Source organism: Cololabis saira, chromosome 1, assembly GCF_033807715.1.
Source record: "Cololabis saira isolate AMF1-May2022 chromosome 1, fColSai1.1, whole genome shotgun sequence".
Classification (NCBI taxonomy): Eukaryota; Metazoa; Chordata; class Actinopteri; order Beloniformes; family Belonidae; genus Cololabis; species Cololabis saira.
Window position 1 is genome coordinate 19,916,007 of NC_084587.1, and position 15,846 is coordinate 19,931,852.

Sequence of the window (15,846 nt, forward strand, 5' to 3'; positions counted from 1 at the left end):
AGAAATAACAAATGTTCTACTGCTATGATCAGTCAAAGTTAGTCGCTACTAGCTCCTTCAGCCGATCCCCACCGAAATAACTGCTGCTGGCAAACATTTAAAGTGGAATACACTGTTTAACATGTTGACTTGATAGCGACATAAATAATGAAAACTATGACTAAGGACATGACAATGACCAACCATTGGCCACTGATAAAATGGCACTCGGCAAACAAACAACCAGGATCAGCGGAAGAAGTGGAGCGCCGTGTGGATACATTTTCAGGCTGAAAATGAAACAACGACAAGGTGTATAAATTGTAAAAGGTTGGAAGATACAGTAGTAATGAACATATTCATGTAAGCATATGAAAAGTTATATGAAAGAAAACACAGAATAGCAAAAACAGAGGAGGGAAACATGTATCCTATTGTAAACTGTCCTGTAAGTCATGGCTCAGCTTTGACTGAATAAAATTAAGTGTGAAAGGAAAACTGTATGAGAATGACATTGTAACTACAGTGTACAAGAATATGGGCCACAGACTCAAATATTCTATCATTTCACTTTTTAATTTTGTTTTATAGTGATAATTTTGTGCACTTGTTTATTTAAAGGGGACCTATTATGAAAAACACGTTTTCTCTTGCTTTAACATATATAAAGTGGTCTCCCCTCAGCCAGCCAACTCAGAGAAAGAGGAAAGCAACCTGATGTGGCTTCTACGAGCCATTCTGCTCCCTTTCGCTACGTAACCAAAATGCGATTTACATAGGTTAGCCTCCGATGCGTGAAACCACGCCCACAACTAACTCCGCCGGCCGGAGCTTCAGCCATTTTTTCGTAGCGGTGTATCGCATCATTCAGGCAGCCAATCATTACAGTGCCTCATTATCATAGCCTCCCCGCCCACTCAGAATCCGGCATAGATAATGAGGTTAGAGACTGGGATGATAAACACATGGCTCAGAGGCTGAATTTCTAATTTATTTTGCAAAAACAATCAAAAGCTTGTTTTTAAGACATTCAACGACTGTTTAAAATAGGTATTAAATGCCATAATAGGTCCCCTTTAAGAAATAAATCCAGGCATGACATTGTATGGGTGGAAAAATGTGTTTTACAAAAACTAATACAAACTTGGATTTTATTTAATTTATAATCCAAAGGACAAAAGTCACAAAAAGCCTTAAAGGTCACAAAAATGTATCTGATTTGCAATTTTAATTATGTATCCACTTTTATTTATCATTGAAAAGTTGGTATCATATTGGTATCGACAACATTGGCCTTTTATTTGTTTGGTATTGGATCAATATCAAACCAGATCGCACAAAAATAGACGACCCAACAACATTCTGACTAAGCACCAACCATCTCACTTCCAGTGGAATTTTTTGTACAATGCCAAGAGAATTTATATAAAGCATTACATTTATTTCCAATGTTACTGACTGACAGCTCAGTTAATGCCTAGCCACTGTCACTTCCTCATCCATAATCATCATGCTATCTTGCTTTGCGAAGCAACCAGCCGTTTGTATTGTGACCCAGCCTCAGATAAAGGTCAACTGTCGAGTTGAACGGTATATTCTGCTGTAAATGTCTGACGGCAGCTCCTCAGATATTTCAGCAGGGATCGGTTGAAGGAGCTAACTTTGATTGACATGCGGTGGGAGTGTTCCTGTTGGCTTCTCAAGCAACATGCATGCGCCCCTTATGAAGAAAAAGACACTTCAAAACCGCTCTTCAGAAATCAATGGACTTGATGCTTTGTCCATTGTTTTAGAGTCAATGATTCTGACCCAGAGATGCCAAATGTACAACACTAGGCAACCAAAACAGTTTGTAATTGAAATGTTTCGTTTATTTTAGACTGCTAGCATCACTTCCTTTTACCATGTTTATTTATGTGCTTCTTCACATTCCACAACACACTACCTAGTTGTCTATGGAAACCTTTTTAGCCTTTTGTTTAAAAATTCAAGGTTGGGGTGCTTTTGCACTACAGATTGCTTCACAGTGGTCTGGGAACAACACACCAGAATGCAGTTGAGCAACAATTTGTGCTATTTTCACAATGAAAATGACTATGCTCAGTTTGGTGTTTCTGAGACATACAATGACTCAATTTGATAACTTTACCTATACTTGGTAAAGTGTAATCCCCGCCTTGGTTATAACCAGCCATTAATTAAAGAAAAAAAACAACACCCATTATTAGACATCATTGATACACGTGTAGGATTCAATGAGTTTTTATTGTCATTCTAGCACGTTAGAGATGACATGGAATTAAATTTGTTTCCCTGGTCCCAGAGCAAGCACCAACAAAAAAGAAAAGTATATACAGCAAATAAAATAAAAAATAAAAAAGTAATATATAGTAAAAATAAACGGTAAAACAATTATGATGACGTTGATATGACAGCGGTGATAATAAAGTGATAATAAAGTGGCATTTTTCGGGGGGGAAAAAGGCCCGCAATAACCTGACATTTTCAGCCAACCCGACCACATCTGGAACCACAAAGTTTGGTAACACAAAATAATACGTGACCCCCATTTTCTATCTTTCAAAAAGAAAATAAATATAGGTTAGCTATAACCTATTGCCCAGACTTTAAAAAGGATTTTCCCATCTGTGACCAATTCTTGGATATATCTATTGTTGCTGTTAACCGTAGATAAAATCAGCCATTGTTGAGAAACTTCTTTATTAATCAGAACTTTCAAACATGGATTCGTTCCAACAAATGGAGCATGAATTATAGCTGAATTATTAATAATAATAATAATAATAATAATAATAATAATAATAATTATTATTATTATTATAATAATTATTATTATAAATAATAAAAATAATAATAATGAATACAAACACAAAAGACCTTCTAGGAGGCTTGGTTACATTAAAGCAACAAGGGGCCCTGGCATTTGATTTTAAAAGAAGAAAAAAATGATGATGCTAGGAATAATTTTAATTCCCCCATCTTCAACTTCTCCCTGACCGTCTCCATCACTTGCCTCGTGTCAAGCACGCCTGTGCCTGCGTGGAAACCTTGTGCTACATCTTCCAGGCTATCATTCAATGACGTCTTAGTATTTATGACTTATATAGCTTTTGCATTTTTATATGCTATAAAATTGGGTTTTAATATTCATTTTCAAAGTGCAATAATTATTCTAACCAGCCCGGCCGAACCTGACCCAAACATCATTATGCATATTTATGTCTGGCTCATCACCTCAGGAGACTACAGGTGACCGCAGTCAACTGCTCAGCTCGGATCACCCGGCACGTCACTGTTTGACATTTGTTGCTTTATATAATTTTACCTGTTATAGTACAAAAATTATCTGCTAAAAGAGGCAATTGAATTCTCGTAATGTCATCAGAAATTGCATAACTGACTTTTTAAAGAATATAAACATAATGAAACATGCAAAAAAGGCCCTTTTTAGGATAATGTGAAGATAACCAAACTTCCTGTCCCAAGATTATATTTTACACAGCAACATTTGTGCCGTTTTCAACACCGAATACATCATTACTAGATACTGATTTTGGCAAAATGTACTATGCAGCTTTAGGACAAGTACACAATCTGCAGTTTGCACCAAATACCTGGATGACGTGGTACTTCCGGAAAAGTTTCCTCTGTGCAACTGAACAGTCTACCTGATATCTGTTAATGCAATGAGCCACTACAGGACTGGTCATGTTGATACAAAATGGGCTATGTATACCCTGCTTCAAAAAAGGCCTTTGGTCTCCAAAGCTATTCTTTTCATCCATGACAACTGTGCGGGTGGTGCATTTTTATCTACCTCATTAGATATAAGTACATAAAGCCACACATTTATGCATAATTTGGAGGGGGGTTTTTTTTTCATTAAAAGCTCAAAGCTACCTGTCAGCACTTTAGCTACTTTTCTGTGAATTAGGCATATGAGCTGTATATGGCTAAGAGAGCATAATCACTCTTATTTTAAAGATTATGGCTTCCTGTGCTGTTAATTGTACTAACAGACCACTGCAAGGGTCCTTAACGCTCGCAGCCTCTAGCTAAGAGACGAGGAAGCAGCAAGCACCTGGCATCAAACTTCCGGGTTCAGTCTTAAACAGAACTACAATTTGTTGCAGTTCCTCAACTGGCTGCTGAAGGCAAGTCAGTCTCCATTGTCTCCCATATTAAAATGTCCAACTTTAAAGCAGAAATAAACCTGAATCAAAAATACCATTTTAGTCTCTATCTTTGATTTCACATGCATGACAAGTCTGACGGGGAATTTTTTCGTACCATGTCAACTGAATTTGCATAAAGTATAGCCTTTTGATTGGCTGTCGGTGGCCAGTGGTTATCCATTATCACTTCATTGTCATGCAACGAAACTAAGCTAAGTAATTGGTAGTTTTCACTAACCAGCGTCGGCTTTCACCACTGAAACAACATCTAAAACGGGATATTCCTCTGTAAATGGAAGGGTCAGCAGGGATTGGCTCGAGAAGCTGATTGCCACAGCTAACTTTGATTGACTTAAGCCGGGCATACACTGTGCGATTATCGGCTCGTTTTGAGCTGATTTTCCAGTCGTGCGACTTTTTTTTGATCGGGCCCGATTTTGACCCAATCGTTGCTTGTGCCTCGTGCAGTGTACGTGGGGTAACGATGAGAGATTAACACCTCACGACGAGCTCCCGATCACAAATCGTGAGGTCGCAAGAAAATCAAGCATGTTTGAAATCCTGGTCGCTCCTCGTGAAGGCATCGCACAGTTGAAGCAGTGCTGTGACCCGATTGGCCTCATCCTTTCGCAGAGAGCATGCGCAATCTCTGATGTCACGTCAAAAACTATTATTTGCAGTTTAAGTGTTGCAAATTCACATTACAAATCATGTTTTAATAGCAAAAAAAGACTGCATTTCCACGTATGGTGCGGGTCGCCGCGTACCCTGCGCCGTAGGCTCTGCGTTGGTGTATCGTGGAACCATAAATCCGCCTTTAGTGTGTGCGCTGTCTGCTGTTTGGAACAACTCTTTTTTCTCTTCTCATTTTGCTGGGACGTTGGTTCCTCCGCCGAGACACAACTTTTGCGGTATGCATTCTTTGTTGTGTCAAAAAATGATGCGCAGTGCACACACCCAATCAGAAACGGTACAGATATTTTGGGATTTTTTTTATTATATATTTATATATAATTATAAAAAAATAAAGGATCCCCATAACCTTTGATCAGGTGGGCAGGACGTACGTTTGGGTTGGAACAGCCTACCCCTGCCCCAAAACCGGCCTCGAGTTCCAGTACACAGAGGTCCGACGGGAGGATTATGATCGTATAGTGTGAGCAAGACGGGTCGCATCAGAGCATCGGCTCGTACAGTGTGAGAACATAAATCGTGGGCTCTGAACTTTTGAACTCCGCGATCTAGTCGTGCAGTGTGAGATGGAGCAGTCTCATACGATTTAAAATATCGCACAGTGTATGCCCGGCTTTAAGGTGGGTTTGTTCCCGTCAGATTCCTGGGCATCGTGGCAGCACACAGTACAAGGAAAAGAAAGCTTGAAAATCCGAAAACGCGTGGAAAAGGTATATGACTATCAATTACTCCATATTATTCCTGTTATTAAATCACTTAATTACTTAATTATACTAATAACAGTGCAAGGATGCACTGGAGATTTCTATGAAATGTGCTGTAAAAAGGCTCAGGTGACAGTGGGATAGACTTAGGATAAATAACCTGCTCCAAATATTTCCCTTCACGTTATGCACGAGAAAGGTGTATTCATGTGTTTCCAACAACCCTGATGGATAAGAACATAGACCCGATGCGCGTTCACACTCTTTGTCAGTCATTCTGTGAGGCAGAAAATCCTGGAGGGAAGCATCCATTATACAAACACAGCAGCAGCAGTGGAAGGGCAGAAGTGGCAGGATGGGAACTGCTGCCAGACACATTACAAGAAGCTCTAATGAGGGAGCCCACGCTCTCACCCTCCGCCACCACGGAGGAACGCGAGGCGGGAATTAATTGTGAGGGTGATGGTGGCGAGCGAGCCGAGGAGCAGGTCATTACTGCACGCCTCCTCCTGGAGCGCTGCGGGCAGAGCGTGGAACGCCACGCTACTTGCACAATTCCCATGATCCCACAGGAGGGAGAACAGATAGCAAGAGGGGGAATGAAGGGGACAGAGAGAGAGAGAGAGAGAGAGAGAGAGAGAGAGGAACGGAAAAACATATTGGATGAAGAGGCAGGCTGCTTCCTCTTTGTTTCAGACAAAACATTTAAATAAAATATAGAGATTTATGGCACTATTTGTTAACGTATCAATCATTTTTTTGCTGTATTTTGTTTGTTAGACACCTTATATAGTATTCTTTTGTTTTTCAAAAATACATTTATACCTTGTGTTAAATGCACAAAGTGGGGGGAAAGAAATAAACAAAATGAGCCAGGTTTTATGTACTTCTCCCACATCTTTAAAATTGAGAAAATAACAGCATCATTTAATTTCAGATCACAGTAGGCTATGAAGAAGACACACACAAAATCCCATGAAAAGAGCAGTGGCTGCAAAATTGCATATTCAATAGTTGAGATTCAGGGTAAGCAGTTGAAGAAAATATATGGCTTTGTTTCAAGGTAATGATCAGATTTTGTGGTGATTTACTCCTCCAGTCTGCACGTGGTGTAATGAGTGACTCTTTGTCATGTTTCTTTGTGTGGTTTGTCGCTCTTATGAAACGTGTGACATCCGACTGAATGCATTGGACACATTGCCCTCTAGTGGATGTTTGATGTACATAAGTAATGCACATCACAGCGAGACACACCAAAAAATTACAATAAATAATAATAATAATTTAAAAAAAGAAAATCGAAATATTAGTCATGTTACAGAACGGAAAGAATGAGGCATTATGTGTTTTGGATCCTCTCGTTCAGTTTGAATTGGTTTTAAAAAAAGGGTAAAAAATAAAGATAACGTGAAAGGCCAAAATTAATGTTTTAAAACTCAGAGATTAATGAGTCAATTTGCTTGCTATTCCTACTTTGGAAAACATTTTTAAAGTTTTGTATACTCACTGGAATAAATCCAACCTAGGTGACTTTTGTTATTAGTTCCAAGCAAATTAAATGTCCTCCATGCCTAAGGATAATTAATAATGGCTAATGAGATACAAAACACAAGCAAACACTAATGGAGTTTTTCCGAGTATACCTTCTTCCCTTCTCCAATAACAAGGAGAGTTGTTTGCATCATCTTAACTTAAAACATCAGAGAAGAGGCATCTCTTTGATTATGTCTTTTTGGCATGAGGCATATTGGGAACTGGGTCTGGACTTGATTTGGGACCTGTTGTCCTTGCAGTTGACTGAAGGACTATTAAAGATTATCACAGATGTGCAGGAATAAAAACATTGAACCACAGGTCAAACATCTCCCAGCTGTTTTCAAGTAAATAACTATTATCCATGAAAATAGACCAGTGTAATGATCTGTTAAAATTAGACCAAATGTCAGGTGAAGTATTAAATGTGCGCATGGAATCTGAACGGACCTTTTGCTCTGAAGTGTTTTATTTTTCATCTTCAACCAAGTGACCAAGAACCTTCATTAAATGTGAAAACAGCAAGAGACAAGCTTTAATTGAAGAAAACCCTTTTTTTTTAATATTTAAAAATATTTCATTGTGTGCAATATCTAAACAGTTTCATAACATGCAGTATGTGAAAAATACTAAGTTGGCCACGATAGCAACAGTAATTCCACATACTGATGACAACTGTTATGCACTTGTGACATTATACAAAAAAAAAAAAGATGTTATGTTACTCAACATAGCACAAAATGTTTGGCCCAAACCTGGCCCATATCTGAAGTTTTTATTGTTTTTGTTTATTTTCTTTTGGCCTACATTCGGCTCTAACTGACGACATTGACTTAAGGTAAGTGTGACTGCCAAAACTTGATTGCATGTGTATCAGACATGGTCCTATTTTTAATTTTCCTTGAGCCTCTGGTACTTGCCATATTTCATGTCAAAACTAGTTTAAACAACATATGTCAAAACCCAAATCTGGCCCACTTCATGAACTTTGGAACATGTCTGGCCCACATGACGCCTGTCACTGTTGTCACAGAACCATATGGGCCAAAAGTAGTCCAGATTAGGTCCAAGTGTTTGCTATCCACGATTTGATTTGGGTTTGCTTGTTAGCTTACAAGCTAACATACAATAATAGAAATCATCATAAACTGTGATTATTAACTCATAACTCAAGTTATTATTTAAATAAATGAATAAGATAAAGAGAGCCTGCCAAAAGACCAATTTGCTATAATGCTACCAGCTGTTGTCAGTTTCTGCTTCAAATCAACACTATATCTTTTTCACCTTGAAAGTACGATTTCAAAGTTCTTCTGACACTTTCTTTACTTGTATTAGGGTGGACAGGGTTGGAAATGCAGTGTGTAACTTTGTTGTCTTAGCCCTGGGCGCCCCTTTGGTACATAAGAATTGTTTGCTAGATGAAAACACTATATCAGAGGATGCATGTTTATTAGTAAATATAAAGCCTAAAGGATACATTGCAGCTAGTTACATTGCAAGCTGAATTCCAAATTGATGCAAATGGGACCCTGGGAGAAGTTGCAGTTCATGGAATGACCACTGGAAGCTGTCTCCAAGTTTTGTTTATGTTTTGTACCACATCAGGTAAGTTAAAAGCAATAATTAGGGGCGTGATGGTTGGTGGTCGGCTTAGGAAATGGCTAGCCACTGTCACTTCCTCATCAGTCATTGTCATGCTACAAAGCTTAGCTAAGCAATCAGCAGCTTGTGCTCACCCTACGCAAAAGCTATGTCTAATGTTGACAACGAAACCACATTTGAAACAGGATATTCAACTGCAAACGCTCGTCATAAACTCCGCTGCTACTCCAGCATCGACTGAAGAATCCAAAACCCACTTTGATTGACATAAGGTGGGTGTGTCAAAACTATTCTGGCTATTTGTAACATAGCGCCATGCAGTATGAGGAAAACAAGGCTTCAAAACCGCTCCTCAGAAAACCAGCGGATGAAATCATGTTCAGTAATTTTACTGTTTTTTTGCATTTAAAACTAGGATTTTGCCACCCATGGTTGGAAACTACAATTGTTATTTTTTTGGTTGTCTCTTTGGTTGTCTTCTGTTGGTAAATAAAGGCACGTACTGTTATCTGTGAGCAGGGGTCAGTGTGTGATTTGTATTTATATCAGTCTAGGTTGACACCAGAACTTTACGGGGCAGATGAAATAAAAAAAAAAGCAACATATTTATTCTTCAGCTATTGTTGGTTTAAATTATCTTCTGCTCACATCTTATCACTTAACATCATAGCAATGGTGGATTATTCATGTGTACATAATATTCAACAGAGATATACTACATATATATATATATATATATATATATATATATATATTTACTTGACTTGTGATATTTGCAGTATGGTTTTTAAGAGAATGGGTGCATAGTATTGACCATGTCGTACGTTGTTCTGGGCAACGCTGCTGTGTTAAAGTTAGTTTAATGACAAGAGTGGTAGTGGACCAATACGGTACAATTGTTTTGCTCATATGAATATCCTCACCTGAGATGATTTCCTGCCTCTAATCTACTTTAGCACAGCCATTACTTGACACGTGACTCAATATGAGTAGCATATGGAGTCCTAATTCTTATCTATTATCACACACGTTTCTTGAATAAAATATAGGGGAACAACTCATCTCAGGGAAACGACACAGATGTGCAAGCCTCTGCACTTGTTTTTGAATTGCACAAGAGTCTATAAAGGCTTATCGAGGATATAAATTTTAAGATGCGCGATACAGTATGAGTCTGGGAAACACTGAATGAGCAACGCATCGTAAAGCGTTTGTGGGAGCTAGACAAGGTTAAAAAGACATTGTATAAGAACAATTCATTTCCCATTAACCACTAGCATACATTTTAAAGAAGGTGCTATTGTTGTTTTGTTGGTTAATTTAAATCATTTTACAGAGGTGAACAATAACATTTTAGGTCTTTAATAATAGGTTTTTTAATGTTTAGAGAAATGTTATGTGTATATATGATTTATAAATTAATATTAATATTTTCTTATCTGATAAATTTGTTACAACCCAAATGAAAAAAAAAAGGATTTCTAGACAGATGTGGAGAAACGTTTAATTATTAAATAAATGATGTGATTCTTACGTTTACTTGATTTATTTTTGTATCATGTAATTATGGCAGAATTGATCCACCAGAGGAGCTAGAGTAGGTGGACGAGGAGAGGGAAGGAGGCCTGGGTCTCTCTGCTTCGGCTGCTGCTCCCACAACCCAACCTTGAATAAATGGAAGTTAATGGGTGGGTGGATGGATTGATGAATGAATGGATGGATGGATGGATGGATGGATGGATGGATGGATGGATGGATGGATGGATGGATGGATGGATGGATGGATGGATGGATGGATATGCCTGCGTCTGGGGCCCTCCATCGTCGGGCCCGCGTGGGTGTCGCCTTATCGGGGGGTTCCCTCTCTCCGGGCCCGTCTCCGGTCCCCCAGCTGCCCTTGCAGCTGGATGCTCCTTTGGCTCTGGGGGGCCGCTTTCGTAGGGTTGGGTGCCGGGCCGCCGGCGTCGACGGTCGGGGTGGCCCTGTCTCTCCGGGCAGGCTGGCCGGGTGGGGGTCGTGGGCCTCCTGGCCCCATGATCGGCCCATGCCGGGTGGTTGGTGCTCGGCTGGGTCCCGGTCCATCACCATTGGTTCCCTGGCTGCCTCCTCCCGTGGTGATGGGGGCCCCGCCCGGGGCTTCCCTCTGTCGCCGCCAGGAGTGGGCGGCCACCTTTTACAATCTGCACTCAGAGGCTGTCTCTCATATATGTTGTGCTTCTGAAAACGCTCAAATTTTAGTCAGTAGTTTGTCAATTAATGTAAATGTCATTAATGTTTTGCTGTAGTCTGACAGATTTTCAATTCAATTTAATTGTATTAATATAGCGTCTATTACAACAGAAGTTGTGTCAGTGTTTGACATTTCCCCCAGTTTGTGTTTCTGTTCTGCCCCGCCTGTTTTCCATCTGCCCTGATTGTTCACACCTGTGTCTCGTTACCCCCTGTGTATATCTGGTCTTTCCCCTGCTCTCTGTCAGTCTGTACTGTTTGCTCCCTCCATGTTTCCACGCCTAGTTTTTTGGATCCCTGTTTTGTTCTCTTTTTTGATCTTGCCCAGCAGCGCTTTGGTTTTGTTTTTGTAGGAATAAACTCAGTTTTTGTGAACTCCTGCCTCCCGCTCTTCTGCGTCTGGGTCCTCATACAACCATCCGTGACAGAACGGACTGACCAGGAGGAGGAGGAATCTCCCTTCTGGGGAACACGCCTGGCTCGGGGTGGGCCCAGGAGCATTCAGGCTCAGGAACGACGGCGTCGGCGCCAGCCCCAGCTAGCCGCTGTTCCGGCGGTGGTCCTGGGCGCATCGTCGGCGGTGGTCCCGGATGCATCAGCCCCTGCTCCGGTGATGGTCCCGGACCCCCCACAGCCAGCGCCCCAGACCTGGTTTCCCCCGCAGCCAGCGCCACGGACCCGGGTTCCCACTCAGCCGGCTCCTCGTATCCTGGGTTCCCCGCCGAGTCAAAGTTCCCCGCCGCCGAGTCGTCCAAGCCCCACGCCAAGTCGTCTAAGCCTCACGCCACGGCCCAAGCCTAGGCCTCGTGGACGACCCCCCGAGCTGTCTCGCCGGTCTGCCCGGCCTCGAGGACGACCCCCCCGAGCTGTCTCGCCGGTCTGCCCGGCCTCGTGGGCGACCCCCGGAACTGTCTCGCCGGTCTGCCCGGTCCCGAGGACGGCCCCCGGAACTTTGGCCGTGTGTTGCCCTGAAACCTTGAGCAGGACCGGGATCATAAGGGGGGACCCTCCTGCTGAAGGCCAGCGGGGCAGAGCAGGAAAAGGAGAGAACAGACAGAGCGAATAAAGAACAGAGAGGAGAGACATAGACACAATGGTAAGTTGGTGCACTTACAGGGATGACTATATAAGCAGGTGTAGACAGCAGACACTGAGGTGGTCAGAAAGCGGGACTCCAGGTAAGGATGCCAGCAGGCATCTACCAGGCATCCATATAGACAGGTGGAAGCAAACAGTGGGATAGGGCGGGACTGCAGGTCATCATGCAGCTCCTGAAGGTCTGGCCTGCAAACATGTACAGAAGAGAAAAGGAGGGGGCCCAGTAGATCATGTTGGTGTCATCCTGTAGCATAGACCTATAGCAGCATATCTACAAAAAGCTATATTTAAGATAAACTGTTTTAGTCTTGTCCTGTAGCTGCAGCTATGACTACCAGCCCTCACACACTAAAGTTTACACTAACTAGAGGTGTACTAAACACTAGCTAGAGGTTTACTAAACACTAACTTTAGGCTTTACTAAACAGAAAGGTTTTAAGTTTGGTTTTAAAGGTGGAGGTGGTGTCAGCCTCCTTAACCCAAATTGGAAGTTGTCTCCATAGTAACGGTGCCTGATAGCAGAAGGCCCGTCCTCCAAATCTACATTTGGATACTCTAGGAACTACGAGTAAACCTGCCCTCTTTGTTAGGAACATAAGGTACTATCAGGTCTTGCAAATATCACAGAGCTAAGCCGTTTTGGGCTTTACGTGCAAGTAATAAAATTTTGAATTGGATTCTAAGTTTTAGGCGGATCCAATGGAGGGAGGCTAACACTGGAGAGATGTGGTTTCTCTTGTTGATTCCTGTCAGAACTCGCGGTGCTGCATTTTGGATTAGCTGGAAGTTATTCAGAGAAATACTTGGACATCCTGCTAATAATACATTACGGTAATCTAGCCTAGAAGATACAAACGCGTGAATTAGTATTTATGCGCTATTACGGAGAAGGAAAAAGGCTGTTTCACAAACCTGATTAATATGCTGTTTAAATGATAAATCCTGTTTGAAAATAACACCAAGGTTTCGCACAGTAGCACTGGAGGCTATCGCAACACCATCTAATCCCTTCCTAAAATGCTTGGGACCAAAAATAATAAGCTCTGTTCTATCAGAATTTCAAAGCAAAAAATTTGTGACTGCTCTGTCCACTTAGGACAGGACGGTCTGGAAACCAGCCTTTTTTCTATGGTGTAGAGTTCTTATAGCATCTTTAGGATAACTGTTACATGAACTTTTGGTCTCTGTGATGGTTCCTGGAGCTACACCGCTACATTCACATCTTCTAGCAGACTTTCAGAAGGCACTACTTCGTCACTTAGCCTTGATAAGGGTAGCAGTTTTAGGACTATAGGGATGCTGATATATCCCCCCATAGCATCTTTGCTGTACCTCATCAAACTCTATTTGTGTTTGTAAATTAAGGTTGTGGAATTAAAAATTCTCAGTTAGCAGATGCTTCTTTAACAGCTTAGCTCTTTGGTTTCAAAATGCAATAGGCCCCAAATCCACAGCAATAACCCCTCCCACTAGGGTTGCTTGCACCATTCCAACGGTTTAATGCTCCCCACCATAATCCTTATAGGACTTGTTCCAATGATAAAACACAGATGTGTAGCAGTGAGAAACTTGAATCTGGTGTGACACAAGGCTGAAAAGCAAAACTAAATACAGTGCACAATGGACCGACACAACAAAACAAGAACAAGGAATTACTCCTCTTCATTTGGATTGAAATTCGATTTCCACAAGCAGCACCAAATTATGCAGAAGAAATTGCCACTGGATGTCACTGGACACCAAACAACCAATATAAGAAACAGGCATAGGCAGAGTGACAGCTAGATTAGTATTGATAAAAGACCTCCAAAGTGGCTTGCAGCGGAGTAAGAATGATAAGTAAGAATGACTGTTTATTTTGCAGTAAAAACTTGTCAATTCAAGTTATTATTAGCAATTCTGCAGCCGTCATGCTTGTGTTGGATAGTGGCTCTTGGACTGTCCTCTAGACATCAGCGCATACAATTTGCCCCAACCCCATTACAACTAGTTTGTTAATTTGTTACTGGTGGAAATGGCTGTAAATGAAGGGTTAACAGATCTATTTCATGAGAGAGAATTTTCCTCAAGTAAATGGGCTGACCTGGCCATGATCACGGTGTGTTTATCATTTTCTTAAAATGTATCTTGTAATTTAGTACACACTTCCTGAAATGACCGTAAGTTAAATTTAAAATGTAAAGAAAATGTTCATAATTGAGCCTCATGAAAGCAGCATGATAGGTTCTTCAGGAATGCCATTAGCAGCATGGATGAAAATAATTTAAGTAAGTTCTTGTTTGTTTGTTTGTGATTGGCGAGGGAGGGGTAAGTCAGGGACAGCTCGTGTCTGTGTGTATATCATGTCTAGCCATATGCTGTTGTCCTCTGCATTGCAACTGAAATTGATTGTCAACTGTCTCCTGTTGAGCAACATGGCAGAGTAAGAGCAAGGTCAACACCAAGGACTTGCCACACTCAGTAGACTGCAGTGGGGGCTTATGAGTCATGGAAAATATGTCACGCTACTTTCTGAGTCATAAGCACTTGTTTTCCTACTGAAAAACATCACCTTAATTGCCTTGTAGTCACACGTAATATGCTCGTTTGGAAGGTGCCTTTATCTAAAGGTAATGTTACCCATGTTCTCATACGGCATTGTCTTTGCTGTCTTTATCCTTTTCATTTCCTGCAAAGTGCAAGTGCTTTAAGGTTGCATAAAACTCGGAGGGAGGAAGGTTTGTCTGCTGAAAGACAATGTGGGCAGCTGGCAGTCGTTGCATAGGGTGCTCATATTGCTGATTTAGGTTCTGAGCCGATAAAGGGATATCTTGTCTGTGCCATCTAGAAAGGCCGCCTCAGCTGGAAAAGCTTAGATGAACCCAGGGGAGGCATTTTCTGCTTCTGTGTAGTACAGCTGTGAGCTGTTTGGCCTAAAAACTGGTTGTGCACCATTCCGGCCAGACAGTTTAGCAAGAATATTAAACAGGTGCATTGTTCAGTGTTACATCTACTCTATAACCCTTTGTCAGTTCCAAGATTTTACTCTCCTATTACAAAAGGAAAAGTATTTATGAAATGAAAACCAGTAAAACTTCTAACTGTCTTCCATTCATGCAACGAATTACAACTCTTTATTACATTTTAGGAATTTGCAGTCCCTAATAGTTATACACGTGTGTCAACATGGTGTTTATTAAGATGAGTTGTAGAAAGAACTTATTTTTGGCTTTAATTGGGATCTTTTCCTGAACCTAACAAATTAATTTAATTGTGAAAACTCAAACAGAAAGTCACTAGACTGTTTCAGGAGAGTACTGTTGTGTAATTTTATGAAATAATAAGAAGTTAAACAATTAAATGTTGTATCTGTATGGACTTGTGTTTGCACATGTCTATTTGATCAGTGGTGCATTTGATATAGTTGATCCCAACATTCTTTTACAAAGGCTTTTTAGCATGTTATTGGTATTAAACTATGCAAATGTGTTTCCTTTAAAACATATTTATCTATTCCAGTATGCAGTCTTCTTCCTCATACACCAGAGTCATGGTGCCATGGTGTTCCACAGGGTTCTGTACTCGGGGCATTACTTTGCCCCCAACATATGCTTCTATTATATAATATAATTTGACAGCATGGCATAAATTGCCAATACTATGCAGACAATTGTCAGCTATGCCTATCCATGAAGCCACATAAGATCTGTAAACAAACTGGACTACAAACATGACTTAATGGCATAAGACCTGGATGACTGTTACTTTCCTGTCACTAAACCCAGATAAGACTGAGGTTGTCATGTCTGGCCCTAAGCATTTAAATACAT